Genomic DNA, 13060 nt, shown 5'->3' on the forward strand with positions numbered 1-13060 from the left:
ATGATGGTTGGTATGAACTGACATCTTTCGTGACTATTTCAAGCCTTAGACTGAATGATGCAGAGGGAGAGACTACAGCTCCCTCCCCAGTCAGAGATGCTTTCAGGCAGAGGGGAAGCCCAGGGGCTAGAGCATGCTTATTATTAAATCGATAAACTGAATGGTTTTTTCCCCAAAATGCTGCTTTTGGGAAATGGGGATCAACAAAGGCATCATTTTTCTCTAATCAAAGGCACCAAATAATTAAGAGAACTCTTTTATGCCATTTTCATGTTTCACACTGCCTGGAATCCAAAACCCTGTCAAACAAGTAAAATAACCCAGAGTCTTTCTGGCAAATGGCACAGACAAGACAGTTGAACTACTACCAAGTGCCACAAGCTTTCTACAAGAGCCTTCTACAGGACACTATTAATTGAGATTGCAGAGAAAAGTGTTGGCAGTTACTGATGATCAGAAAACACTACCAGCTTGATTTATACAGATTCTTCCGCTACTTCGAGACCAATTCCAGTTTTAAAATTAAATCTCTGTTTGTCTCTGCTGTCCTTTTTAGCACCTTACACAGCAAAAACAATGCCAACAACAAAAGCAGTGAGGTACTAAACAAAGATGTTGATTAAATGTGCACGAACAGGCAGAGCACAACTAACAACATAAACTGTTTCTCCAACCAGATACTTGTGTCAGCTATAGCACAGAAGCTTTAGTAGCTGCTTCCCAAATAGAATTCAAAAGGAAACTGCATTATTGCAGTCAGACTGCATTTCTCAAGGAACAAGCCCAGACACCCTGCAAAAGCCAAACAGATCCAGAAGGCGGTGGATGAACTCCCACCACTTCCACAGGCTTCCCTTCACAGCTTGGATCTGTGAGGTTGTTACACCCACACTATCTATCAGTGAGAAGATAAGTCCTTTTTGCTACCTTTTGACTTTTTTCCTCTTATATTGAGAGGACAGTTTTTCGAACAATAACTGTCTCTTATTATAAGCATGCACAAAAAGAATTGTACCCTCTATCCATTACAATGTTTGGAACAGTAAGGTAAAAATTGCTAGTGTCTTCTAGTCGCAACAGAAGGCAACGTGTTTGGGAAGGGGATGGGAGGCTGTGAATGTTCAAACAACTACTCAGAGACACCTCCAACTATTCCCAAGCAGTTGGACATCACTAGTTCTTTGTTTCTTTCCTTCTTTCTTTTTTTTTAAATTTGACCTTTCTTGCTCCTGCTCTCCCAAGCAGTGGCCACATTGACTCCAAGTGACATTTCAATCGCAGAGGTAGGTCTCAAGCACAATACATCATTTAAAAAACCCCACTAAATCAGAGAATGCCATAAAACTTCAAATGCTGCAGTTCTGATGCCGTTGATCAGGAAAACAAAATCCCTGCTACAGACAGACACATTGGCTGGGGATATCTCGCTGAAGGATGCATAAGGAAGTAAAACAGAAAGGGTTTTTTCAAAGATGAAAAGAATAAAACAGAAAATTCAGCAAGTCAAGAGTTCAGCCGAAATACATTTCCATTGCCTCAAAAAGAAAAAAGCTGTTTTTCTTTCCCAACTGACACCTTCATGTGCCATTTCAGACTCTCATATTCCCACACGTAACTCTACAGACAATGAAAACGTGCACATGTCATTCCAAGGCACCACCGTGTGAACTTGTTTACCACTTAGCAACACAATGACAGGGCAGATCTCTTGCAGCTCTTTCTCTTCTGACGATACAGCTGAAAACTCCAGTGTGAATAGGAATATACTGCAGTTCGTGTCAAGGAGAAGGGCAACTTCCACCATTGTTTTTGCTTTTCTGGATATTCATGCAAAGCTTTGCTTAATCATCTGCTCAGCTGTTTAGCAGCAACATTCTCAATAACCATTTAATTTAATGATCAATTTTTTTTTAATGAATACTTTAATTATATGTAGTTGCTGAAGGCCCTGACAACAATCAGCTGGTCTGAGTTTTAAAGAAACAGATGAAAGAGTACTGGATACGAGAGGATCCTCAGCGATTTTTGCCACTAAGTGGATTACTCCAAAACCAGCAAGGCACAGAGTAGTCAGAGAGGGATTGAAGTCCCTACATCGGATTCTAGCAAAGTCCTTTAGCACACGAGAGAAAGGCTCTGCAGACTATGGCATCAAATAAGATTTAAAATGTTGAAAGAAAATGGTACTACCGGTGCCTTTATTTATCTATATCGCAGTAGCTTCTCAAATAGCGACTGTGGCATCTCTCCAACGTTCTCTTGACTCCCTATCTGTCCTCCTCGGATATGAGCTGCACAGCCACGGTGTTCCCCAGACCACTGGGTCCCCAGCCGTGGGGGGAGGCCAGCCCGTGGCTCGCGGCGTCGGGAGGTGGATCAGCCCCAGAGCATCCTCCTTGGCAGGCGAGAAGAAAGCAGCACCTTCCTCCACCCTGGCCAGCTCGCTCAGAGCTGAGGCAGAAGTGGGTTCGTGCCAAACGCGCAGCTGTGACAGAGCTACCCCAGGAAAGCAACTCTGCAACAACATCTCTTCTACGGCAGAACAACCTTAACGAAATTCAGCGGAGCGGCCAAAGCCCTCCGCTTGGTGCTGTACCGCTGAGCCAGCGGCAATGCCTAAGGACAATAGCGAGTCCTAGCACTCATCTCCATCCCTGCAGCCCAGCATCACAGAGATGTGCCAGGCACATTTTCAAAGCCCCATGAATTCAGGGGCACCAATCCTAATGCCCTCCATAGGACTGGCTTTCATCCTCAGGATCGATTCCAATTTCATCTAGGTTTCAGTAAAACACTGCTGATTTCAATGGAGACCATCCTGATAAATGCTAGCGTATACAGACGCAGAAGCAAATCTTCCCTGCAATCACCCAGGGCATCTGAAACCAAGAGGCATCTTGGCAGGATACATGAATGGCCTGATTGTGTCCATTTTCAAGAAGGGATACATATGTATAGCGTTGCGATCCAGCTCAGCCTGTACGAGGTTCTGCTCCGCTTGATGAGCAATCACTCTGCTGCGGGAACAAACACATAATGACTGCTTTCAGCTGCTAATGCCACTGCTTTTTCTGGAACAATATAGAAGCCTGAACTGAAATTCACATCTGGCCTCGTTGGAAATTAACTGGGAATCAAAAGGGGGTTGCAATTAGCCTTTGGAAAAATCTTCGCTAATTCACAACCACGGAACAGGACACTAGAGCCTGCAGTGACATTTCTGAGGGATTTGGTGGTGTGTCTGTAATAGGGGAGTTTGTGTATTTATTTTAGGGAAAAACTCTCTTTCTTTTTGGCTTTGGTCTATGAAAGAATTCAGGAATAGCAATATTCCAAACATATGGTGATATTAATTTTCACAGCAAAATGCAATTTGTCTACAGTTTCCTACTGTGTGCATTCAATTTCCATGAATGTTACTGGGATTAAGATTTTTCATGGCTTTTTTTTTTTTTTTTTGGCCGTTTTCAATGAAAACTGGCAGTGATATTTGTACACTTGTTCTGTTCCTGAAGTTTTACAGTATTCTACTCTGCTAAGCCCCCTAAACCTGTTTAATTCATCCCAAATTCATCCCAAAAACTTGGTTTCCCACACTTTGCTTCCTAGAATTTCTTAAAGGGGGGCCTTTATTTTTACCTGTTAAAATCACCACTAAAAGGAATTAATTTTCACCCAGCCTAACTACACTTCTGTCCAGTCCTCACAGACCTGAGAGGATTAGCCAAAACTTAGCTCTGGTCAAGCAAGAATAAAAGTATGGCATCCTCTTACTTTTCCACCAAGCAAATAAGTCAACATGAAGAGAGGATGTAAACTTTCTCATGTTGTCGGGAATAGCATTATAACTTGTTGTTCATAAATACAAGCAGCAAATCATCCTTCTTGGACAAGAAAGGGAGATGTCTCCAGGCCGTGCTGCCTCCTGCTCTTCCCGGGGCTCAGCACGCACCGCCCGCTGCTCCTGCCTCAAGGCTGCACTCCGGGTTGCAACGTGGATCCAAATAACCGCTGGGAATTATCTCTCCGACTCACCCGGTGCTCAAAAACCTCTGTGGCTGCTCCTGACACCATCACTGGAGGGGCTCAGAGGAAGGGGACTGAAAAGAAAACCCCTCTCGTTCGTATTTCTACTAAGTATTTCAGATCGTTTGCTGAGTCATTTTGCAGTTTAGCTTGCAGCAAACTCAGAATTAAGTTACTAGAGAATAATGACCATTAAGTGACTGAGATTGCTTTATTTCTCTGAGCCTTAGCAACAGTGATTTCACTTGCCTGTTGCCATAACAACTACAGCATGCACATCAAGGTCACTAAGCCCACTTTGCTTCTTGCCTGTAGCTATGTCTCTGATGGCTTATATGCCTCATTTTTATTGTAGATTCATACACGATGACTAGGAAGAAAAGATACTTTTTCATCTTATGAGTAAACAAGCACATGAAGATGAGCTTTTCTCAAGGTAAGGGAAAAGGGACAAAAGACAAAGCATTTATAGCAAATGTTCACTTCATTCTTAATGGAAAAGCAGTTTAAAAAAAAAAGTGTATATATGAGGTCCAAAATACCTAACTTGCAAGGAGACAAATCAGCAGTCAGCTCTCCCTTATAAAGATGAAGAAAGATTTCCTGAACAGTATGTGGATATGAGTTCCTTAATTTCCAAGAGGACCTACCAGCCTGCCTCAGGACTTTAGCACGGGCACATCAAGGTCCCTGAAGGGCCGCCTCAGATATTGAAGAAGTCTGACCTTAGCGCTTAAATAAGTATAGCTTCAATGGAAACACCCCATTTAGTGTTCATCTAAGAAGCCACAGTGCACAGCTGTTTACTGAGACACGTTGGCCTGAAATACGCTGGAACTAGAAAGCAGGAGAGGACCACTAAGCTGGCTGGCTGATGAACTGCAAAGCCCCAAGTCAGGCAAGAAATTGCTTGCAGCACCATTTTGCTTAGTTATTTCTTTCAAAAATTTTAATGGATGCAATTTTTACACCAGAATATTTACACCTCACATATTTTCATTGTATAGAAGGGTTATAAAACATTATTTTAATACAAGTGAACTGCATTCATTTGTCTCATAAGTCAATTTAGAGGCACCTTCAAAGAAAATTCTAAGCTCCTACATTACCAGAGCATTTTTTCTGCCATGTAGAAGGAGAGAAAAGAATTATTCTCTCTGGAAAATATAAATAACTTTGCCACCTCTTCTTATAGCTAGTTGATTACAGCAGCCAGTGAATGAAAGATTTCGCTGTTTATTTGTCAGCTTTACACCAAAAATACTAGCAAAAAAGATGGAATGTCCAGAATTGCAGAGGGATTTATGAGGCACTAAATACTCCTGTGAATCAGGACTGAAATATAATTTCATACGTACATGTGTAGTTGTTGGCTATGGGACAAGATAGATAGACAGACAAACACACACAGGCACATTGATAGAGACAGACAGACAGACTGGAGCTGCACCACAAAATGACAAATTTAAGTTTTACTTTGTCATTTACAGTAGGTCCAGATGGCTGCAGCAGAGACTCCGGTCCAGCTCACCTGGCATCTTGCTAGACAAGGCAGAACAGTAATTTCATTTTCCAGATAGGAAACAGAAGAAAAGGAATTGCTAATGATCGTACAAGCCCACCAGGACAAGATGAAGAACTTGCGTTTGGGGACTCTCAAACACGCAGCTGTGACACAGACCTCCATCACGTTATCAAGTTCCTGACTTGAACAGCAACAAGCTGTTTTGGAGTTTACACCGACAAATGGCTGCAAAAGAAGTGGTTGACTTTTTTGGTTGTTATTCTATACTGGTTGATATTCTTTACAAAGTTAGAAGACAGAGGTGCTCTTGGTAACGACTACTGCCGCAAGTGAGTTCAATGCACACAAGGAAATATGATTTACTGACTAGTTAAACGCTAACTGCCAAATTTAGGGCTTTCAGGAATAATCCCATTACTTACGATGGGATGCATTGCCCTCCTAAAAAGAGGATTTGTGACAGCTGCCACACCCCAGGTGATGCCTCAGGAGAAGGCGCGCGCTGCCTGCCAGGCACCCAGCCTGCCCCGCGACCGAGACGGGCAACTCCGGGCAGGACCAGGCAGAGGGTTTGGACGTGGCAGGGGGGATCGGGGCAGCCCTGGAAGCAGTGAGGAGCTGATGCCAGCCCTTCCTGTGGGGCACGGACCCAGAGGAATCCACACGGAGCTTGCTGGAGCCCCCAGGAAGGTGGTAGGCAAAGGCTAACACGAGGGCAAAGTCTGTCTTGCTGAGGCTGTGTAAGGTTGGGGAGAAATTGGTCTCCGAAACCTTTTATTTATTCATCAGGTCTAAGTTTTTCCTCTTCAAAAGTTGTCTTATTTAGCGTATGTTCTAGACACCAAACACTAGCCCAGTTTAACAATTCAAAGCCCCTTTGATGTCCTTAGTATACTCAGTTTACAGGAGAGTCCCAGCACGTCCACCCCAGAGCCCTGGCTGACTTCAGGTCCCATCAGAGACAAAACACTAAATAGCTAAAACAGAGCCAAAGCCTCAGCGTAAGTCTGCCTTGAAATCAGGGGAGCTTACCCAGTTCGTGTTTGGCGAGGTGCAGCCTGTAAAGCTCTGGCTGACTACAGGTATTAAAAGTGTGGTGCTTAATGCCTTTTGCCAGAAAATAAGCTGAGATGTATCTCAGCGAAAAGGTACATTCAATTGCTGCAGATTCTGTTGGTTTCCACAGAGCATCTCTTGTTATTACTTTAATAACTGAAGAGGAAATCCTGTTAATCATAAGTTGTAAGGTTGTACAAGTTGACAGCTGTGATATTACAGCTGTTGATAGCTCTGCACAGGCACAATGAGATAGCAGATAACGTACGTCATGATTTTCAATAAGGAATTGAATTGGTTGCCTAATTTTCATCATGCACTCGCGTGCCCCCCCCGCCCCCCAAAAAAGAAAAAAAAGTCACACATCTTTCTTCTCCTAGCTATTACAACAAATATATTGTTCCTACAATCAGATGCCAACATACAGTTAAGGACATGCATTGATTACCACTGCTTAAGTTAGCAAAGGGTTAAATGGAAAGAAAATGAACCAAACAAGTTAGCCCAGAAAGAAGAACAAGTAACTGAATTAAATCTGTCTCCATTGGTGTGAACTCAGATAGCCTGATTTTTGCCATTTAAAGGAAACAGTCCCAGCAGCCTGAGCTTGCCTGCAACATCAATAAACTTTTTTCAGACAATTGTTTAAAGCGCACCGTTCACGTGTGCTGTGCGCACATAAAAGTGCCGGTATGGCAAAATGAGTCTGGTTTTGAGAGTCCTTTGTGGAATGAACTTCCTGAGACGGTGGCTGTTAGGAAGCTTTTATGTCCGAGCGCACGTCCATTACTACACATGAAAGGAAAAAGTCATCCTGTGCAAACTGGCTGAAGCCTGGCAAATATCTTAAACCCCTTATGATTTTAAATGACACCCATGATCTTCTATTTTCACATCACTTATTGCCTCTGACACACACAATTTGTTAGGGTGCTTTGGGTCACAAGTCAACAGAGCGACGCTGAATTACAGTGGCCGGGAGGGTTTGCCTCCTTCTCACTTACATATCCTCTGCAGCGTTTACACTGGGTATGGCGCATGGCTCCTATAGGTGCTGTAGAAATAGAGGTGACTGCTGCCCCAGGAGGATGCTGGCTAATGGACACGGACACGGTGTCCTGAAGGAGGCCGCTGAAGGCTCCCACAGGGAATGAAAAGATTTTGTGTAGGAAATTCCTGGGAGGAAAGGAAAAAGCAAAATGTTAGTGAGATACCAAATCTTGGCCACTGTGGCCAACACGGGAATTTCCCTGGAGGAAGAGAAGAAAAGGAAAACGAAACACAAAAATATATCCCAAAGCGACAGAGAAAGCTAATGAAATGTTGTCTTTTGGGAGAGGCTGTGGGGTCGGCAGTCTGGGCTGGGAGCACGGAGGATACAAGAGAAGCCTCCACTGCCGGTAAATAAGTCAAACAACTTGGCAAAAAACCACAGCCACCCCTGCAGCTGCTGGGCAGTTCAGCCTTGTTGCTCCAGACACCCCAGGCACTCACCTTCAACGACGACCTTTAATTCCATTGTAGAGTGCTGGTGTCAGTGCAAAACCATGCGCTTTGTTTAAACTAGTGCTTTTTACCTCCTGTTTAAGCAGAGCCTGCTGGGGCTTCGCAGGGATTTCAGGGGAGCTCTTTGCATCCTCCCCCGAGGAGGGACTGCAAGCCCCCACCGCGCCGCACACACGGCAGCCAGCGCGGTGGGATGTCTCCTTGGGAAGGTCCCACGAGATGGCCCTGCGCTGCCCGGATCGACACGGAGTCTCCGGAGAGAAAATTTTCATTTTAATTATCTCAGTTCCAACCTTGCAGAAGTTTCGTGGCCCCAAACTTTATGTAATACTTCAAGATTAACAGTGAAATAAAAAGAGACTTGACCTGGAAAAAGCTTCAGCTCAGGCAAAATTTATCTTTTTTTTCCTCCTCATTTTTAGCAAACGTAGTGACGACTGGGTATTATAGGTACAGCTCTGCCCAGAAGCATTAGCCATTAGTCACCTCATGATAATTAGTCATCTAAGATACCACTTTTTAAAGACCTCAAATAGCTCCATCCGATTGTTACACTAAAGTCTTAAAGGGGGCCTCAGTGCAAGAGAATGGGCGCAGGGAATCCAAGAGAGAAGGCATGGGGAAATAAAGGGACAGAGCTGGCAGCCAAATGGCCATCTCAGCTGCCCCCCCCCCCAGTTCTCCCTTCTGTAATTAGGGAGAAAAGACACCAGCCTCTTCTGCTAAATGCTTCAAGACTTAGGTAGTTAAAGGCACAATGCAGAGAATATTGTTTTCACTCCTGATGTGCCGCTGGAGGCTCACAGCCCCATGCCAAGCGGGGACCGTGGAGCCCCGGTAGCATCGCTATGGGCCACGATGGTCCCTCACCTTCAGGACTGCTCGGAGGGTGGCTGTTCTCTGCGTGGGACGATGGGCTGAGGAGCCCCACGGGGCTGGCAGTGGTAGCATCATTCCCCCATCCATGAGCCACGTGGATCCAGACCTTCCCCGCTGCATCCTCCTCTACAAGGAGGAAAGGAGGAAAGCAGGTTTGGAGATTTTTGCCACCCCACCCTCCCCCAAATCAAGCTTTGAGATTAATTGAAAGAGACAGTAAGTCTCTCAGGAAGGAAAGACACTAATCTTATCAATTATTTGAATAGGATGGAATGCAGTGACATCAGCAGCTAATGAAGTAAATCTAAATTAAGCCGCTATCTGGACTTTTTTTTTTATTATTTTTTTAATTTTTTTTTTATACAAAAGGGAGAACATCTGGTGTTTGACAGCGAGACCAATCGAGTCTCCAATTAATCTCTGCAAAGTGGCATACCTCCTAGTTGTTCTGCGTGCAACCATTTCTTCAGTCCTGACCACCGGTACAGAAAATAGCTTGTTGAATGAGCCGCTGCAGAAATCTTCTTGTCATGAAGAACTCATTAGGTCAGCAATAAAGTGATTTATCAAAGACTTGGATTTCAGCCATCAGCTTCACTTGTACAACAGATTCAGTTGCAGTGCTTCGAGCAAAGGCTTACAAATTACCATTATAATCTTGTAAGCATGCCTCATCTACACCAGCCAGTTCCTGACCAGTGAAGTGGAGACCAAGAAATACAATCCTTTCTGACCTCTATTATATGCTGTCAGCCATCCAGATGTGATGCAATGAGTGAAGCAGATATTAATACTTCTGAATGGTGATGAAAGGGAGTTCACATTCTGGAAGAGATGCTGGAAGCAACGCGAGATTGCTTTATGCAATCTTAACTTTTCCTGAGCCTCCTCTGCCTGATCACACAAGCCCTGTTGCAGGGGAGACCTTTGAGGGAGTAGACGGTCTCTTGCTGTATGGCAGCGATCAGCTCGGTCTTACGCAGCACCTGACCCTATATAATCCAGCATGCCTTTGATGATATTTTTCAGTTCCCTCAGGTTGAAAACTGCCTCTCCCATATCCATCAGAGCTGTGTTTCTGCGGTAGACCCATTCTCCTGGCTGCCTGAGCCAGGAGAGCGGAGGGGGAAACGTGGGGAGGAAGGGGATGATTTCTTTAAAAAGTCAAAACCTGTAGACATTCGTCTGATCACCCCGTGGGACTCGGCACAGGGTCCACCATACCCTGGGCCACAGAGCACTGACACCAATATGAGGATGCTGCAAATGGCGTTTATTCAACTGCGTCACGCCCTTACATACTGTCTGTCGGTCATCCCGCCTCCTTTAACCCTTCTCTTTCCGTACATCGCGAGATCTTCCGAGCGCCAATCCCTACAAGTCCCCCCTCACTATGGCGGATGACCGACGGTACAAACTGGCGTTACAGCTATAAGCAATCCCACCACCTCATGGTAATTCGTGTACTGGTGGGTACTCGCACTCTGTATAAAGAGTTTCCGCACGCAAACAGTCAGTGCTGGTATCCCACAACAAACCATAATAACCACCACCAAAAGGATTCCAAATAGGGTCAACGTTTTTCAGTCAATCAAAGACAGGAGCCATTGCCAGGTCGACGAGAGGAGATTGTCAAGCCACTGTCACCTGCCTCCTGTAATTGATTGGCTTTGTCTAAAAGCATATCATAGTCCCCTGCTTATGGGGTACACACAGCGGTTGCTGTAAAGTGGATCTGCGGTGTTCAAAACATCGGTCACACCATTTTGATGCTCGGCTGGTGCGTCTCCAGAGTTGTTGTCCACAGCGGTCATACTTGGTAAGCACCCAAAGGTCACAGCGACCACAGTGCAGGTACTTGGACGATCTTTTGAACGGCATCCTGCAAAATAACTCACAATAAATCGTTATTGACTGAGGCCTGGTTTCAACCACCGTGCCGGCACCCAGCGCACACGTGAGTCTGGGTGCTCTGATGATTGTACTGCAGCATACCCTCTTCCCTGTGTCACCAAGCGCCTCCCACCTTCCCACTTTCCTGTTTCTGGGTCTTTCTTGTTGGGTCTCAACTAGTGCTGCTTGTAATCTGTTTGTCCAAGCTTCTTTCTAAATCAAGAAAAAGGTGTGAGTCAAAATCATACTGCAAAACTGTCGCGAATCCCAGGGAGTCAGTGAACCTGAAAAAACCACATCTAAAAGAGAGCCTGTCATGGGATGTCCTAAGCCGTATTCATCCACGGCCTTCTTCACTTGTTGCAAAAGCTTGCTATCTAACGGAGACCACTCCACCCCTACACCACCTGGACCAGCTCGGACTGGGCAAACTAAAGGGGGTCCTTCAAAACGTATGCCGTCCATAACACATTCCTTTGCTACAATTTTCCAGTCTGGCAACGTGACCTTCGGTGAATCGGGAACTCCTTTCTGTTCCCCAGCTGCTTGTAGCAGCTGCCGCTGTTGCTTCACCTGCTCCTGCATCTCCTCTACTACTCGCTGCAACATCTGCAGCGGATCTGTAGCTGGGTCGGACGCAGGTATTAAAGGCATAGGCGTTGCTGTTTCACTGGCTGCTGCCGACTGCGCCTTACAGCCGGAGATAGCCTTTTGTTTTATCGCTGCGTGCGGCGGACGACAGCGGTGTCCGCCCACCAGTTGCCACGCCTCCTCTAACCGTTGAGCCGACCCCTCGATTGAGTCCGGCCCACTCTCTTCCTCTTCCGCTACGCGCGGAAGAGGGAGTGTCCTGACTTTCCTTCCTCCTTCCTTTGGCCGTGCTCCGCCTCTCCCGACCTCCGGAGAGACATCCGGGGAGAAAGCGGATGTCGGCGCCATCTTAGGGTGCGCTTGTGGCGCGGTTCGCAAAACACGTCCCGGCACCCAATCCTCCGGATCATACAGGGGAACCGCTCCCTCCTCTACCTGCTCCTTTTCTGATCCCTTCATCACCGCCCTCTCCGCCTCCTCTAGTCTCTGCCTCTCCTTCTCCCGTCTCCTTTGCTCAGCCACGGGTTCCTCTGCCTCCTGAATTAACTGTCGCTCTTTCTCCCGCTCCTCCTCTCTCGCCCGTTCACGCTCCCGTTCAAACTCCTCCCAAGGGTATCCCGGTGGTTCGGCTGGTGCCGACGGCTGCACTGGGAGCACCAGAGGCGTCTGCTCCGCTACCTCCGTCAGCCCTTCTGTCCGCGCCTCCCCATCCGCCTGCACGCCCCGATCCGCCTGCGCGTGCATCGATCTCTTTGCTTCCTTCCATGTTAAGCCCTCCTCCCGCACTTTCCTGAAAATCGCCCTAATCCGCCCCCACGTCTTTAACTCCGGACCATGCTGCGTCGCCATAGCCCGTTCCGCTAAAGCCGCGGTGCATTTCGGCCAGCACTCAGGAGACAATATGTCCCCCGGGCGCTCTATCGCTTCCTCTTTCAGGAGCCGCTCTAGGCAAGCTTTCGCTTCTTTTTGTCCCATAGGGATTTTTACCTCTCTAGAGCATGAGTCCAACACCTTCAGGACTCCTTCCATGCCTGGCCAGGCCTTCGATTACGCCCCGCGTAATCCGCCGATGTCCAATCACGTCAGGGTCACCACTTGTAGACATTCGTCTGATCACCCCGTGGGACTCGGCACAGGGTCCACCATACCCTGGGCCACAGAGCACTGACACCAATATGAGGATGCTGCAAATGGCGTTTATTCAACTGCGTCACGCCCTTACATACTGTCTGTCGGTCATCCCGCCTCCTTTAACCCTTCTCTTTCCGTACATCGCGAGATCTTCCGAGCGCCAATCCCTACAAAACCCTAAGTTTCCATGGGCTGGAACATAGGATCAAGTTCATCACCTCTTTCAGCCCATCGCATGTACAACCGGTATTTTTCCTTGCAAAATAGATTTCGTTTTCTTAACTTGGTCAATTTTCAGGCAAGAAGAGAACCCACTGCTAAGCACAGCTTCACGAACAAGCCAAGTACGTGCCCGCACACACACACTGCATTTAATTTTCCATTCTCTGCTCTGCCTCTGATCCTTTCCCACCACCAGCTGGGTCTTGATGTCTCTCCTCACCACCTTTATCT

The sequence above is a fragment of the Accipiter gentilis genome, chromosome 23 (assembly GCF_929443795.1).
Source record: "Accipiter gentilis chromosome 23, bAccGen1.1, whole genome shotgun sequence".
Taxonomy (NCBI): Eukaryota; Metazoa; Chordata; class Aves; order Accipitriformes; family Accipitridae; genus Astur; species Astur gentilis.